The sequence below is a fragment of the Molossus molossus genome, unplaced genomic scaffold, assembly GCF_014108415.1.
Source record: "Molossus molossus isolate mMolMol1 unplaced genomic scaffold, mMolMol1.p scaffold_m16_p_12, whole genome shotgun sequence".
NCBI classification, from domain to species: domain Eukaryota; kingdom Metazoa; phylum Chordata; class Mammalia; order Chiroptera; family Molossidae; genus Molossus; species Molossus molossus.
In genome coordinates this window covers 58043553-58057602 of record NW_023425347.1, presented here as the reverse complement: position 1 = coordinate 58057602, position 14050 = coordinate 58043553, and the positions used below count along the sequence as shown (strand labels likewise).

The 14050-nt window shown below is 40.2% G+C and overlaps 1 protein-coding gene across 9 annotated transcripts in view; it reads left to right on the top strand.

Annotated features, from left to right (window-relative positions):
• Window positions 1-14050, top strand: part of NFIA (nuclear factor I A) — a 355490-nt gene that overhangs the window by 304522 nt on the left and 36918 nt on the right. The window lies entirely within an intron of this gene.

Here is a 14050-nt window from a genome sequence, read left to right as displayed (position 1 = left end):
CTCACTGCATAGGCTCTAGTGATAGACACAGATCCCAACAGTGGTTGTAGCATGGGTTTGCAGAGCCAAGACCAGATCAACGTGAACACCATTCTAGGGTACTACCAACGACACTAGATGTGGAAATGACTGTTTGTTTGGGCAGATAAAGTAGTGTAACTACATTCCCAGGACTGAAATCAAGTTATGAACTATCAAGTTTTACATATTATTTGAGTGGTTTGGAATGCTGCCCCATGATTGTCAAACAGGATCTACTTGTATGAATGTTTATTAGCAAAAAAGTTCCTCATACTTCTGTGGAGCCCTGCCTTCCAGTAACTTACAGTCCCAGAGAAATGCACTTGGTGAGCATGAAGGTTATACACCTCATACATCAAACAGAAAAAAAAGTTTAGATCAAAGTAGCAATGCAAAGATGTATACGTTGAACATTCACCAGGAGTAAGAGCCGGGCAGAAGTGATCTGATGAGCTGGTCATCATGGCAGTGGGTCCGCTAGGCTCAGCAGGGGTGAGAGATGAAAGGTAGACTTGAATAGAAAGAGAAAAGAACGCTTCACTCTTCTCTGGTCTGGGAATGTGTGATCAGACAGTTCAGGATTTCAAAATCTTTTGGGATGATAACAATCGTTACTTGACGAATTAAAGGAAGAGTTTTCCTGATATTTTAGAGATGACACAGGGATAGAACACACGAAGTTGGCTTTTATTCGTACCTGGAACAATAACAAAAATAATGATGGCTGAAGGCAGAATTCCCAAGGTGAGGGCTGGACTACCTAACCTTGATAAAGGGTGTGATGAGCACCTTCCCTAAAGCTTTCCAGAGGGATCAGAGAGTGTAAGAAAACATAAGAACTAACAGTGACCCTAAGGAGAGGAGGCCTTCAAAAGTGAGACTGGACATGAGGAATCCACTAAGGAAAACATTCGAGTAGACAGAAAAGAAGTGTTCAGATCAAGAACTTGAGCAGCAGTTATAGAAGCTAAGTGGAGGGGAGCGCCAGGAGGGATCGAACAACCATTCAGATGAGTGTAGTGAAGGGTGATGCCCGGCCTCTCAGCGTCCTTACCTTTTCGTATTGGGGACATAATGGTATTAAGTGCAGGTGAAAAAGGCCATAGAGGGAAAATGAGCCTCTATGGACACTATGTTCGTTAGATTTAATTCTGGGGACACCGAATCCAACATGTCTAGAGTCCCTCATGGACATGTGTCTGAGGGTGAGCTTTGGGTATTTATTCAGTGGGACAATACATGCAAAAGTGAATGGCATCATGCATGGATCCTGGCTTTACAGCAAAAGCACTGAGGGTCCAGGGACAATTTTGGGGAGACTTACTTCTCTTGCTAAGAGGTGGTTCAACACTTTTCCACAAAGGAGAAAACCCTGAGTGTCCAATGACATGGGAAGCAAACTAGGCTTGGTCTATAGCTCCTGGAAGTTCAGCTTAGGAAGAAGCTTCTGAGAAGCAAAGGCTCATAGGTATGTACTGCTCGTTGTGTAGCATTGTCAAACACATCAGTGAAATAACCATCCCCAAACTTTGTTAAAATCTAGTCCCTGGGGACACTGGCTTACAGGTTGGCAGCCACATGCTTACTGTCCCCTGCACATGCCTCTGTGTACCACTTTTCTGGTCCACCTCTCCGATCTGTACAGGAGAGTTCTTAAAAACCCTTGTAGTAACAGTCGACCTATTCTATATAAACATTCTCACTTCCACTATCAATTCAATGTTTCATGCATTCATTGTGTGTTTTCTAGAGGTTTGATCCCCCCCTTTCAAATCAGTAGTTTCTCCTCAAATCGCAGCTTTCTCATCTGTAAATTTGGTTGCTAATACCTGCCTGGCAGGTCTGTGAAACAGCTGTGATAAGCACTACTGCCAAGTAAATTAGAGCATTTTGTTATCTGCCAACACTTGTACCTAGTGGAAGGCTCCAGGCTCGGGTAATGGTGAAGTATGTGTTTAGAATATGTAGAAGCTCCTCAACACCTGAATCAGGTTCATGCCTTTTGGGTCCATAGTTCTGGGCTCCACTCCTTGGGTTGAATTACATGCCTTATATAAGAAGATACTTACCATCCTCTCGTGCCCAGCCTCAGACATTCTTTCAATAGTATGGGAAGAAGTGTGGAGAGGATTTTGGCGGATCCACTTCATGTAGTTACATGTTTATAGGAACAGTGTTTAAAAGTTTGGGGGAAAAGGAAAAAATCTGGAAAGACGTCCCACATTTGATATAGGTAATTTGATACTTTTTGAATCCTAGGATTCTAGAAATGTAGACAAAACACAATGTTCTACTGATGGCATAGAAATGATTTTATCATTGTAAATGTAGCCCTTCATTTCTGGGCTTTCCTGGAGTTTGGGGCATTCACGGTAAAGTGCAGTAAGACGTTGTCTTACTGTCGTCGCCCTTATAAGTATGAGCGATAGTCTGGGGGGCCTGTCATTTATAGTATAGGAGAAGCCTCTCCAAATAAAAACCTCAAAGCCCACCGGTCCATATTGAGAGATTTAAGGACTCTCTCCGCCCCCCCCCCCCCGCCCACACACACACACACACACACACACACTATCCTCTTCCACACCCTGATTTCTAAACCAATTGATAAATAAAATACAAGAAAAAATGAGATGGAAGACCAGACTATAACCTCTGCTATTAGAGAATTTAGTTTGTAACTCTGGGCAAATGTGCATACGAATTACACAGACAAACCTACCCAGACACTAGCAGTGCTGGGCCACACCTCAGGCCTTCTGAGGGTCTGCCCTCCGTGTAGAGATGATGCACACAGGTCCAGGCCCGGTGCATCCTGCCAGCACCTGTTTCCCTATGTGAGAGGCAAGGAAGGGGGTGAAACGAGTCCCCTTTCTACTTCCAATCTCTATAGTTAATGAGGGAGTGGAGAGGGGCCCCGGGTTGTGTGGAAGGGAACAAATAACAGGTGTGAAGTAGCCCCTACCTCCTCCCTTAACACTCATCTTTGATGGCTACCTGCCTTCATTCATTTATTCAGCCTTCACACAGTAACACTTGTCATGTGCCAAGGACTGTGTTAACTGCTTGGGACACAGAGACAGTTCATCCTATGCTACAGAAGTGTGGGATTTGTGGAGGGAGCAGCTGGTAAATGGGTTTTCACTGGGATAGTACTGGGACAGAGGCCCGAATGGGTGCCACAGGAGGCCCTAGGAGGGAGTTCGGTCCAGGTGCAGGGCCTCAGGTAAAGATTTGTTGTTTTTTTTGGAGGGGGTGACTATTAAGCCATTTAGTAGGGATAACATTCTGGTGTTTTAAGACTGAAAGAGAAGACAGCTTGGGGTTTGGGGATGTGTCTAAAATGGGATTACCACTGCACAAAAATTTAAGGCAAAAATATAGTTTTACAAATTATGTGCTTTCTTAGACATTAAAAACCACAGGGTGGCTGGATCCTGTTTATCTTCATCAATTTATGAGAGCTCAACTTTAACAAGAAGAAACATCATGACACAGTATTCATTATAGATGTTCAACATCCCAACATCGTGTCTCCAATTGGTTTTTCAAATAAAAAGAGTTTAAGTGTTAAAGTAGGCAATCATGTTCTGTATTACCAATTTGTCCAGGCCTCGATTCCCTTATCTGTTTAATGGGAATAATACTACCCACTCCACCCACTCTCCTAGGCTGTGTCAGGGCAAATCGGGGTGACAGATGTGCTATGCTGCAGACAGTTAAAAGTCCAAGGCATTGTTTTAGTAGCCTCTTACAGTGGAATATAAATGGATGCCAGCCAGCCTAAAGCAGAGTCTGTATTTTAAACCAATCGGTTGTCTGGCACCAGTACTCAGCTTTGCAACCATGACCACAAAGACAGGGGTAAGGCAGATTTGGGGGGGAAAATTGCCTATGAAATAAAAACATTTTAATGGTGGAAAAAATCCTTACTCGTGCCCTAAAAAAAACAGGAGTAAAGGTAGGGATAACAGTTCTGCTCTTTATCAAGGAAAGCATTTGTGTTGTTGATTTGTTGGGAGAAAGATTGATATGCTTTGCCAGCTCTCTTTAGGATGTCATGACAAACAGGAGAGAGAACCTGTAAGAGTAATTCCCAACGGGTGTGTTCTACTCCCTCTGACTAACTACCTTTGTGGGTTTCGATACCCTGTGAGAAGATATCACTTCTTTCATTCATTCAGTAAATAGTTATTGACCATCAGCTACGTGCCAAGCAGTGTTCTAGGTGTTAAGATTCAGCAGGAAATGAAAGCGGTAAAAATCCCTGATCATATGAAGCTTTTATTTTAGAGAGGGAGGACAATAAATTAAATAGTAAGTAAAATAGGTAGAAAGTGGTAAGGTGGTGATATGTAAGTGCTACATAGGAAAATGAAGCAGAGGGGAGGAATAGTGGGGTGGGAAACACCCATAAACAGGGTGGTCAGAGAAAGCCTGTCTGAGAAGAGAAATCTGAACAAAGACCTCACAGACATGAGAGGATGAGCCATGAGACTGTAGCGGGGAGAGCTTTCCCAGCAGAAGGAACAGTCAGTGCAGCCTGACATGTTTGAGGGTCAGCCCAGAGACCAGAGTGGTGAGAATAGAGAGAAGGAGAGAGGGAGGGAGTGAAAAAGGAAGAGGGGAGAGGTGAGAGAGTCCAAGTGGATGAGTTTGAGAGGCCCAGGGGACAAATAATGCAGGTTCTCCCAGGCATTTGCTTGGACTGAGACCGGGAGCAGCGGAGTGAGACTACCTAGGTTTTAACAGAAACACTTTGAAAGCTTGGTTGAAAATAGATTGCAGGGGGCAAGAATTAAAGCAGGGAGACCAGTTACAGAGCTGTCTGTTTTTTATCAGTAAGTATAATGAGTGTCTTCTACATGCCAGCCACTATTCTAGCCACAAGGGATGCAAAAGTGAACGAAACAGTCCCCTTCCCTTGTGGAGCTTACATTCGAGACGGAGGGGACAGCCAATAATTGTAAGTCAGTGAGTAAGTTAGGGACCAGTGGGTACAATGGAGAAAACTAACACCGGGTGGGGAATGGCACACTGTTGCAGTAATCCAGGCAAGAGTTGTTATAACCTGCTCCAATGTAGGGTTTGTAGGGGTGCTGAGAAATATTTGAAAGGTGAAGCTGATAGAATTTACCGGCACATTAGATATAGGTTGATGAAACACGCACACACAAAAAACTAGAGAAATCAGCATTGACTCCTAGGTTTTTGACCTAAACAACTGGAAGGATGGAGTTGCCATGAATAGAGATGGGCAAAGGCAGCAAGAGCAGTTCTGGGTGAAGGGTGGGGACCAGAAATTTGCTTTGAGGTGCCTTTTGGGTATCTTACTGGTGAAACTAATTATATTAACATCCTGCCTGTTGCAGCTCTTTGCAGTTTACTGAGTTTTTCCATGTGCATCAGCTCATTAATTGGGAAGGGACTCCTTTTTAAATGTGTGATATACAATGAACGGATATACCTAAGAGTGCTGAGGTCAACAGCTCAAGAATAGGAGAAATCTCTCATTACACTTGGGTCTATTTGTAGTATGATCATTCAGAATTCACTGTTCTTTTTCTTAATTGTATTGTAAGATCCAATTTTTATGTAATAGGTTGACACCAACATCACACTATAAAAATGGACTTTTCCAAAAAAGAAATAGAAAATTGGCACCATAGCCTAGAATTACAATGGAAAGAAAAAACACTTTGAATTATGAAGGAAGATATAGCATGCATATTTTCCTCTTTAAAATTAATAAGGAACACAAACATTCAATTTAAAAACACATGAAAGACTCATAAATATTTTTGTCCATAACTTCTTAGCCATGAAATTTTGATTTATTAAAACTAGAATTTTATTAAAATAGAAGCATATAAGTTTCCTTTATTATTCATGTTTATATCTCTGATGAATGAATATGAACATGTTGACCAAAAATATAACAATAATCTACGACTGGAAAGGAAATTTCCTAGAATAATAATTAGCACATGTTCAATGCTTTTTGGTTACAAAGCTCTTTTACATATATACATTCTCTTGTTTTGGCTTCCTAAGACTCCTGTGAGGTCAGGATTTTATAGACAAGGAAACTGAGATTAGGAAGTAGAGGTTACTTTCCCAAGATTGTGCTTCCTTGTAGCTTGATAGGGACTCAAAAACAGACCTTCCCATGCTCTTTCCACTTCCTCATACTATAACTAAACCAATTACAAAGCACTGTGACTTGATTTCTGGTTACCTAGGAGCCACAACTATCTGCTCGTGTCTGAAATTAATAATAACAGTCAAGTTCAATACTTGACTTTTACTAGTATGTCAAGTACTTTTAAAAATGTTTTCATATATATTACCTTGTTTGAATCTTCACAGTAAGTTTATGAAATAAATCATTTAAAAAATAAATACCTTAATTGAGAAAGACTAGGCAGAGAGAAATAAGATAACTTTCTTAAGATCACTCAGCCAGGTGTAGCAGCACCATGATTCACACCCAGCCACCTTGAACCTTTGGTTCATACGCTCGGCCACAGCATCCTATGAGTGTCTTTGCTTTAGTCCATAGCTTCCATATGTTAGCAGTGAAAACCCTAAGAGAGAAATCTAGAGAAGATGTTAGTGGTCCTTTATACTTTAGTATGAATTGGTTGCTGTTGTGAGAGTAACTCTTATTATCAGGGAAAGGAAGAGAGCAGAAAATTTGGAGGGAGATAAAACAATAATAGCAAAGAGGTAAACAATTGAAGATGTTGACGAAGGCAGATACCTTCATTTTCCGGAATTCTCCAGAGCTTGGATTGTTGGACTGAAAGTTGGTTCAACCTCTCCAGAGGACAATTTAGTTTTTCATGTATATGAAATGTATATGTAAGCCATGCATGTATGTAGTTGGACATGTAAGCAAAGACATACCTCAAGTATTCATTGCAACACTGATTATAATAAAAGATTAGTAATACCTAAATATCTACCAATATAATATATATTAGGAACCTTTTACAAATAAAGAGACAGGTCTATATGAATTCATGGAATAATCTTTGAGTTATATTAAGTCAGCAAAGGAGAGTGCTAAGAAGTGTGTATAGAAGACTATCGTAGAGTGGGGGATAAATATACACACTTCATTGTGTGTTGAAGGACAGAAACTGATTTGTTGGGGGATAGTGCTTCAGTACCTTATCCATTGAGGATGAAAGAGATTATTGAATTTTTTATATCAAATATAATGATTCCTGTATTTTAAAAAATATTTTATCACTCACACATGTAGAGGTGCAGGGTGGAGTTCATAAAATCCTTGTCAGTTTTTATGCATGTAGATTTTTAGCTATACTAACCTGAATTTTCGGTATGATAGCAAAAATGTGTACTTTTTCTGGTAAAGAATAATAGTCTTTTTTCCTCATAAACAGTATGGAATTTAGTGCCAAGTTAGCATTTTTATTCTCAGTAGCCATTATTTGGTCACAAGTTCTGCTTTAGACACCCATTGAATGCAAATGTACTTTATTTATTTATTTATTTATTTATTTATTTATTTATTTGTTAATTTTTGGTACGTGCCCCTACCAGGAACTGAACCCAGGACTCTCTGGTCCACAGGCTGATGCTCCAACCTCTGAGCCAAACCAGCTAGGGCCATACGTACTATCTTAAATCAGAATTGTTCATAAATACTTTCTGCAGAGTATTTTTACCTTGTGCACAAACCAAATTTTTAATGTTTAAGTTTGCACAGGATAAAGAAAAGTAATTATTGGAAAGCAGGCACTTCGATAGGTATTTTCATATGCACTCCTTAGTTGCATTTGATTGTTAGTTTAAATCTGCCAAATTGGAATTGTCAGCTCTCTTTTAAAAAGGGGGAAACTGAGACTGGACCTGGATTTAAACCTAGGTCTGCTGGACTGTAGAGCCCAGTGGTTTCTGCTCTACCAGGACACACACTGTGTTTCCAAATGCTGAGATCATACATCTTCTCTGGAAAGATACTCCATAAGGAACTTTTATACGTATTCCAAGAATAGCAACTCCTAGGTACATTGGATGGGTGAAGAACAGAGGAATAAGAACAGGAAAAAAAGAGAGTAAGAGACGAACATTGTAAAGGAGTGAGAAAAGACAACAAGGAAAGATTATAATCCTTAGGGTATCTTTTTTTTTTTTCTTTTTCTTTTTTTTATCCTCACCCGAGGATATTTTTCCATTTTTTGTACAGATAGAGTGGGAGGGAGAGAGAGGAAGGGAGAGAGAGAGAGAAACATCGACGTGAAGGGACACATCGAGTGGCTGCCACCCGCATGACCAACCAGGGCCGGGGACAAACTGCAACCGAAGTACGTGCCCTTAGCGGGAACCGAACCCGGGTCTCTCTGGACCGCAGGCCGACGCTCTAACCGCTGAGCCAAACTGGCCAGGGCTCCTTAGGGTATCTTAACCCATTCAAGTCTCAGTATTTTACTTTTTTAGTTGACAGATAAGTTTTAAGATTTCCTTTATAAAGGTAATATATGGCAGTTTTGGAAACCTGAAAGATATAGAAAAGTATGAAAAAGAAAATGATATTCTATAATCAGCTGCTAACTACATTCTGGTCTGTTTCCCCCCATTATAGTGCATGTTTGTGTGTGTATTTGTATGCATACACACATGTGTAAGATGATGGTGACCTACTAAATATAACATTTGTATGCCATTTTTAAATTACTGTTTTATACCTTATTTCATAAAAATATCAGAAAATGTGATTTTAAATAATTTTTACTTATTCTCCTACTCTAGGACATTAACTTTTGTCTCAATCTATGAGATGTGTTCCAACATATGCTGGACTCTTTATGTAGAGAGGCTCAGAGAGGTTAACTGGATTTCCAGGATCACATTTCTAAAACTTATTTTTTATTGATTACATTGCACTGCTGCAAAAATAAAAGTATTATTTGGGGTTTGAGGGCCCGCTTGTATTTATTTTACTTATGTTTAAAAATTACTGGAAGGTATTTAAAAATCACCCATAAAATCACTCTTCAGAGATCATTTTCTGTGCATATTTTATACATAATCATGATAGATGTGTGTGCATATATGTATGTACATATGTATATACATATATATAGTTTTGTGTGGTGATGTCATTATTTTAAAACATTTTTAACAGCTACAAAATATTTCAACATATGGATGAAGCATTAACTTATAACTTGGTTCCAATTTGTTGCTCTTATAAGTAATGCTGTAATGAACATCTTGGAGCATAAATTTTATCTGTTCTTTTAAGTATTCGTTGAGGATAAATTTCCAGAAGTAGGTTTCCAGAGTTACACTCCCTTTCCAGAGGCTACAGAGCCTTTAAAAAGGGAGCAATCCAATATATTGACCTAAGTTTCCTTTTTTAGTAAATCCCAGGTGAATCCAGGGTCTATTTTCTGTAGCTATTTAATATAACTTTCACCTGTGCCTACCCATATACATTGTTGCTTCTGATCAATAAAATATGTTCTATCAATTGAGCAACACACAGAAAAATAAATGAAAGTTATAGAGTTTGGATTAGCCATCAGAAATAAATTTAAATGAACTGAAACAAGACTGTACTCTTACCCTTTAAAAATATTATGGAAAAAAATTTACAGGCAGTTTAAATAGACTGCACACAGGAAACACAGATTTTAGTAACATGAGGTCAAAGTGCCACCTGTTTACAAAGTTGCTCTGATCCCCTTCTCTCTGTCTGCACACATGAATCCTTTCTGCATGTTTTACCCCAAATCATGATGTTGCTTGAGCCCCTACCTCCCTATGAAGATTCTTAATATAAGTAGAAATTGCAAAGCCATCTGGCTAAATTAATTCTTTTCATGATTTTTGTGAACGCTTGGCACATTAGACAAGTCATGAAGTTGTTACCATACATGTTAAGTTAGAATCCAGGAAGGCAGCATGCGGGTATGTTGTTCTGTAATAATTTACCAGTGATAAGTAGGCTTTAATTTTATACCCCAAGGGCTGCCTTTTTTGTTGTTGTTGGTAACCTGTTTATAGAGACAAAAGATTTGCAGATAATAGAATGAGGTAACTGCACAGATGTGATCAAAATAACGGAAATTCAGTGTGGTTATCTTCTAGATTTCAAACATCTGGACGTAAACTCTATCTATACAATCACGTGGGAATTTCTAAACCTCTGAGTACTGGATTGTGTGTAACCTCAGGTCATGCTTTCTTGGCTATATAATGATATTAGCAATGCTAACTCAGGCCCATAAACTTGTCAATACCAATAGATTTCTCTGACAGAAAAACACTCCAATATCCTCCAGCATTTCTTTGGTGACCTTGCAAGAAATAGTGCTGTTCAGGTTCCTGAGTTCCATTGTAGTGGGTTTCATTTAGAAATTAGCCAATCTATTTTCTAACAGTTTCTGCATTTTTTTAAAATGAAACTTTTCTTACGGGGCTGCTTCTTTTTTTTTTTTTTTTTAATAACATGATAGTGCCATTAAGAAAAGATTCTAGAAACTATTTTCATTAGGCATTTAGTCATCTCTCTGTTTCAGTTTGCAACTGAATGCTTTCTCATGCCCTTTTTCTCCACCATCAGGTTTCCCTGGTAAACACTTACTAAAATTGCCATCTGGATACACAGGGATCTGCCCAAATCTGCATTCCTAAATTTGTCTGATTACTTCCATTCAGTTAACTAGCACATTCCTGGGCAGGTAGTTGAATCACAGGTAGTCTCTTGGAGTGCAGTTGAATTTTTGACTAGTTATTTTTAGAGGGGAATTCCCCACTTGTGGCTGTGTCTGAATTACTGAAAACAAGGGACCACATGAGTGCATACTGATATTTGAGATATAAAGGGAAAAGGTTTAGAGTGTTAGGATGTCAGGTTGTCTTAAGGGTGATTAGAATGAAAACTTAGTGTCTTTGGTTATTTTAGAAATAATTTCTTCCTCTTAAAAGAAAAATAAATTCACTCGAATTTTCCACCCATTTCCACGTTTCCACCCTCCATTTTCAAACGGTCAGGTCTCTGATTCTGAAGTTTTGACCTTCCCTTACTGTATGGCAAAATGTCATTTGCAACGTCTCGTCTTTTTTCCTTTCCCTCTGGGATGGATGCCTCCGATTCCCACCTCTGCCCCTTGGCTTGGGCTGCTCCCTCTGTGGCCGTAATCCATCAGACCCTGTCCGCCAACACAGCTTTCCCAGCCTGTCTGTCTGTCACGCCGGCTCCACTTCTCTAGTGCTGTTGCTGTGCTCACACCAGGTGCCACTTTTCTGTCCTTTAACGCCCCACAGATTTTTATTTATATTACTTTAAGGTACTCCTATTTTCATTTTCTGTACTTATCTCTCCCCGCTAGACTCTTAACATTTTGAGGAAAGTGGTGTGTCTTACCTTTGTGTCTGCCATAAGGCTTGGTAGACCAAGAGAGAGAGAAAGATGAGAGAGGGAGGGACGGACGGACTGACAGACAGATGGAGGGAGGGAGAGACAGAAGAGAATGAGAGGCAGTATGAATATATTAAAAATCTCTCTCTGATGCTCTCCAGAGGTTAGACTTGGTGAGGTTGAAGGGGATGGAGAACCGTGTGTTCACTTCTTTCTCATGGTTGGAGTCTCTGATGAAACAGAACACAAATCTCTCTTAAAACTTCATGTCAGTTTGTGGGCCAGGCTGCCAGGGTTTAGTGGGCTTCATTGCTTCTGTGTCTGGAAGTAAATGTAGAACCTCAAAGTTCCCCAGGTCTGGGAAATTTTCTTCCCTGCCAAGGTGCCTCACTGTGTCCTTCCCCCGGCGCTGCAGAGGAGCTAGCGGGCTCTGCCCTCCAGCAGCTCGGCCCCAACGCCGGCCACTCTGCCGCCCCTCAGGCACTCTGAGGGCGCTGGGGGGTGGGACGGGGCTGCGTCCACAGGACAGCTCTCTGTTCACACTCACGCTGCACACAAATCTGTCCACATTTCCTTCCCTTTTTGCCTTTCAGTGATTACATATATTTCAGTGGTTGCTCAATTTGAACTAGCCAGGGGTGGGGAACATCCAGCCCTCGGGCCATACAAGGCCTTAGAAATCAATACCAGCCCTGCCCGGTTTGGCTCAGCGGTTAGAATGTTGATCTGTGGTCCGGAGAAACCCGGGTTCGGTTCCTGCTAAGGGCACGTACCTCGGTTGCAGTTTGTCCCTGGCCCTGGTTGGGTTATGCGGGTGGCAGCCACTCGATGTGTCCTTTCATGTTGATGTTTCTCTCTCTCTCTCTCTCCTTCCCACTCTATCTGAAGGGGGGGGGGAGATAAATACCAGCTAACATCACAGGCTTCACCAAATTAGCCTGACCAAATACAGAAGGCTAATTTTTAAGTTGATAATTTTTATGGCCTGTGAATGATGTTATAAATATCCAAATGGCCCTTGGCAGAAAAAAGGTTCCCCACCCTGACAGACCTTGACTTTGTCTGCCTCCTTTCAAAACAAGTGATGCAGACTCACATTTTCTACTTTGTCAGATTTTAGTGACTTTATCAATATGGTTCGTGTCTTAAATAAACACCAACTGACATTGGCAAAAGTATTTTAACGTCTTAATATCTTTTCTTTTAATCATTTGTTTTCCAAAAATAGGAAAACTCCAAGCATCTTTGTTGTAAACAGTCTGACCACCTTCTTAACAGTCTGGCCAGTTATGATTGTTGGGTGAAGGCTACTACAGACTCATAACGAGTCATCTAGAAACACCATGATTCCTTTATCCAGACACATCCCTCATTCCTTCTTATCCAGTAAAGGAAGAACAAGCCAGACACCCTGGGAAAAGCAAAGGCTGACATTCAGTTTGGCTCGCAGGCAGGCAGTTGCATCCTCCTCTGAGGTCACAGAGGCTGGGGTCCCCCAGGGACCCAGTGCCTGGTCGTGAAGAGTGATGCTAATGGGTGATCTCTGCCACGCTCCCGGCCCACTCTACAGTCCCCTAGGGGGCCCTGTAAAACTATTGCTTATAAGGAAAGAACTGTTCTTGAACCCTTCCCCACTGATCAGACTGACCAGGACTTGTACTGCCTGAGTCAGCGATTTTCAACCTGTTTCATCTCATGGCACATAAAAACTAATTACTAACGTTTGGTGGCATACCAAAAAATACATTTTTTTGCTGATCTGACCAAAAAAAAGGTACAGTTTTAATTCATTCACACCAGACGGCTTTTGTTGTGTTAACTGTTGTCATTTTTTTATTTGACAATGTAAGGGAAGAGAGGTCAGTGCCCCTGACTAAATAGTCAGGTATTGCATGTTTTTAAAATTCTTGTGGCATACCGGTTGAAAATCGCTGGCATAAGTGAAGGATTATAGAATTAGCAATGTCTATGGTAAGTGGGTAACACAGAAGAATGGGGTTTTCTGTATATGGATCAAATTCGGGTTTGGGATTTTGATATTTACCATTGTGGTTAAGGCCAAACTGAGACTCTTGGATAATGTGAAGAAATACATTAGAGAGGGGAACATATGATTATATTAGTGCAAATAAAAGCAGATAGAAGCTTCTTACAGGAATGTTTTTTTATAATGTTAAGAAAATGGTTCATGGTGATATTGCTCATGTAGGTAAAATGGCGGCTTTAAAAAAAAAAGCAAACACTTTGTTTCAAAAGCAGCCAAATAATCAATAATTTTATTTTTAATAGTCATGTTTGCCATGAGGACTTTTATAATGAGATTACACAGGCAAATTGATTTCCCTGTTGACTTTATCAGAAAATCATCCAAATGTCCCTGAATCTTTCCTCCAGAATCCTGAAAAAAATGCCTAAAGTGATCTTCCCAGAAATTTATTTTCTGGATTTTCTGATTTCCTAAAGCTCTTCCTGCAGCATTTGATTATTGCTGTTGTAAACAAGGCAAGAATTATAATTAAGAAAGCTATGAATGTGATATAATAGCATAAACACCGTTGTATATAATTAATTACCACACTGCCCCCTTTCCTTGATTTTATATTCATGTTGAAAGCTCTTAACTGTGCATGTATA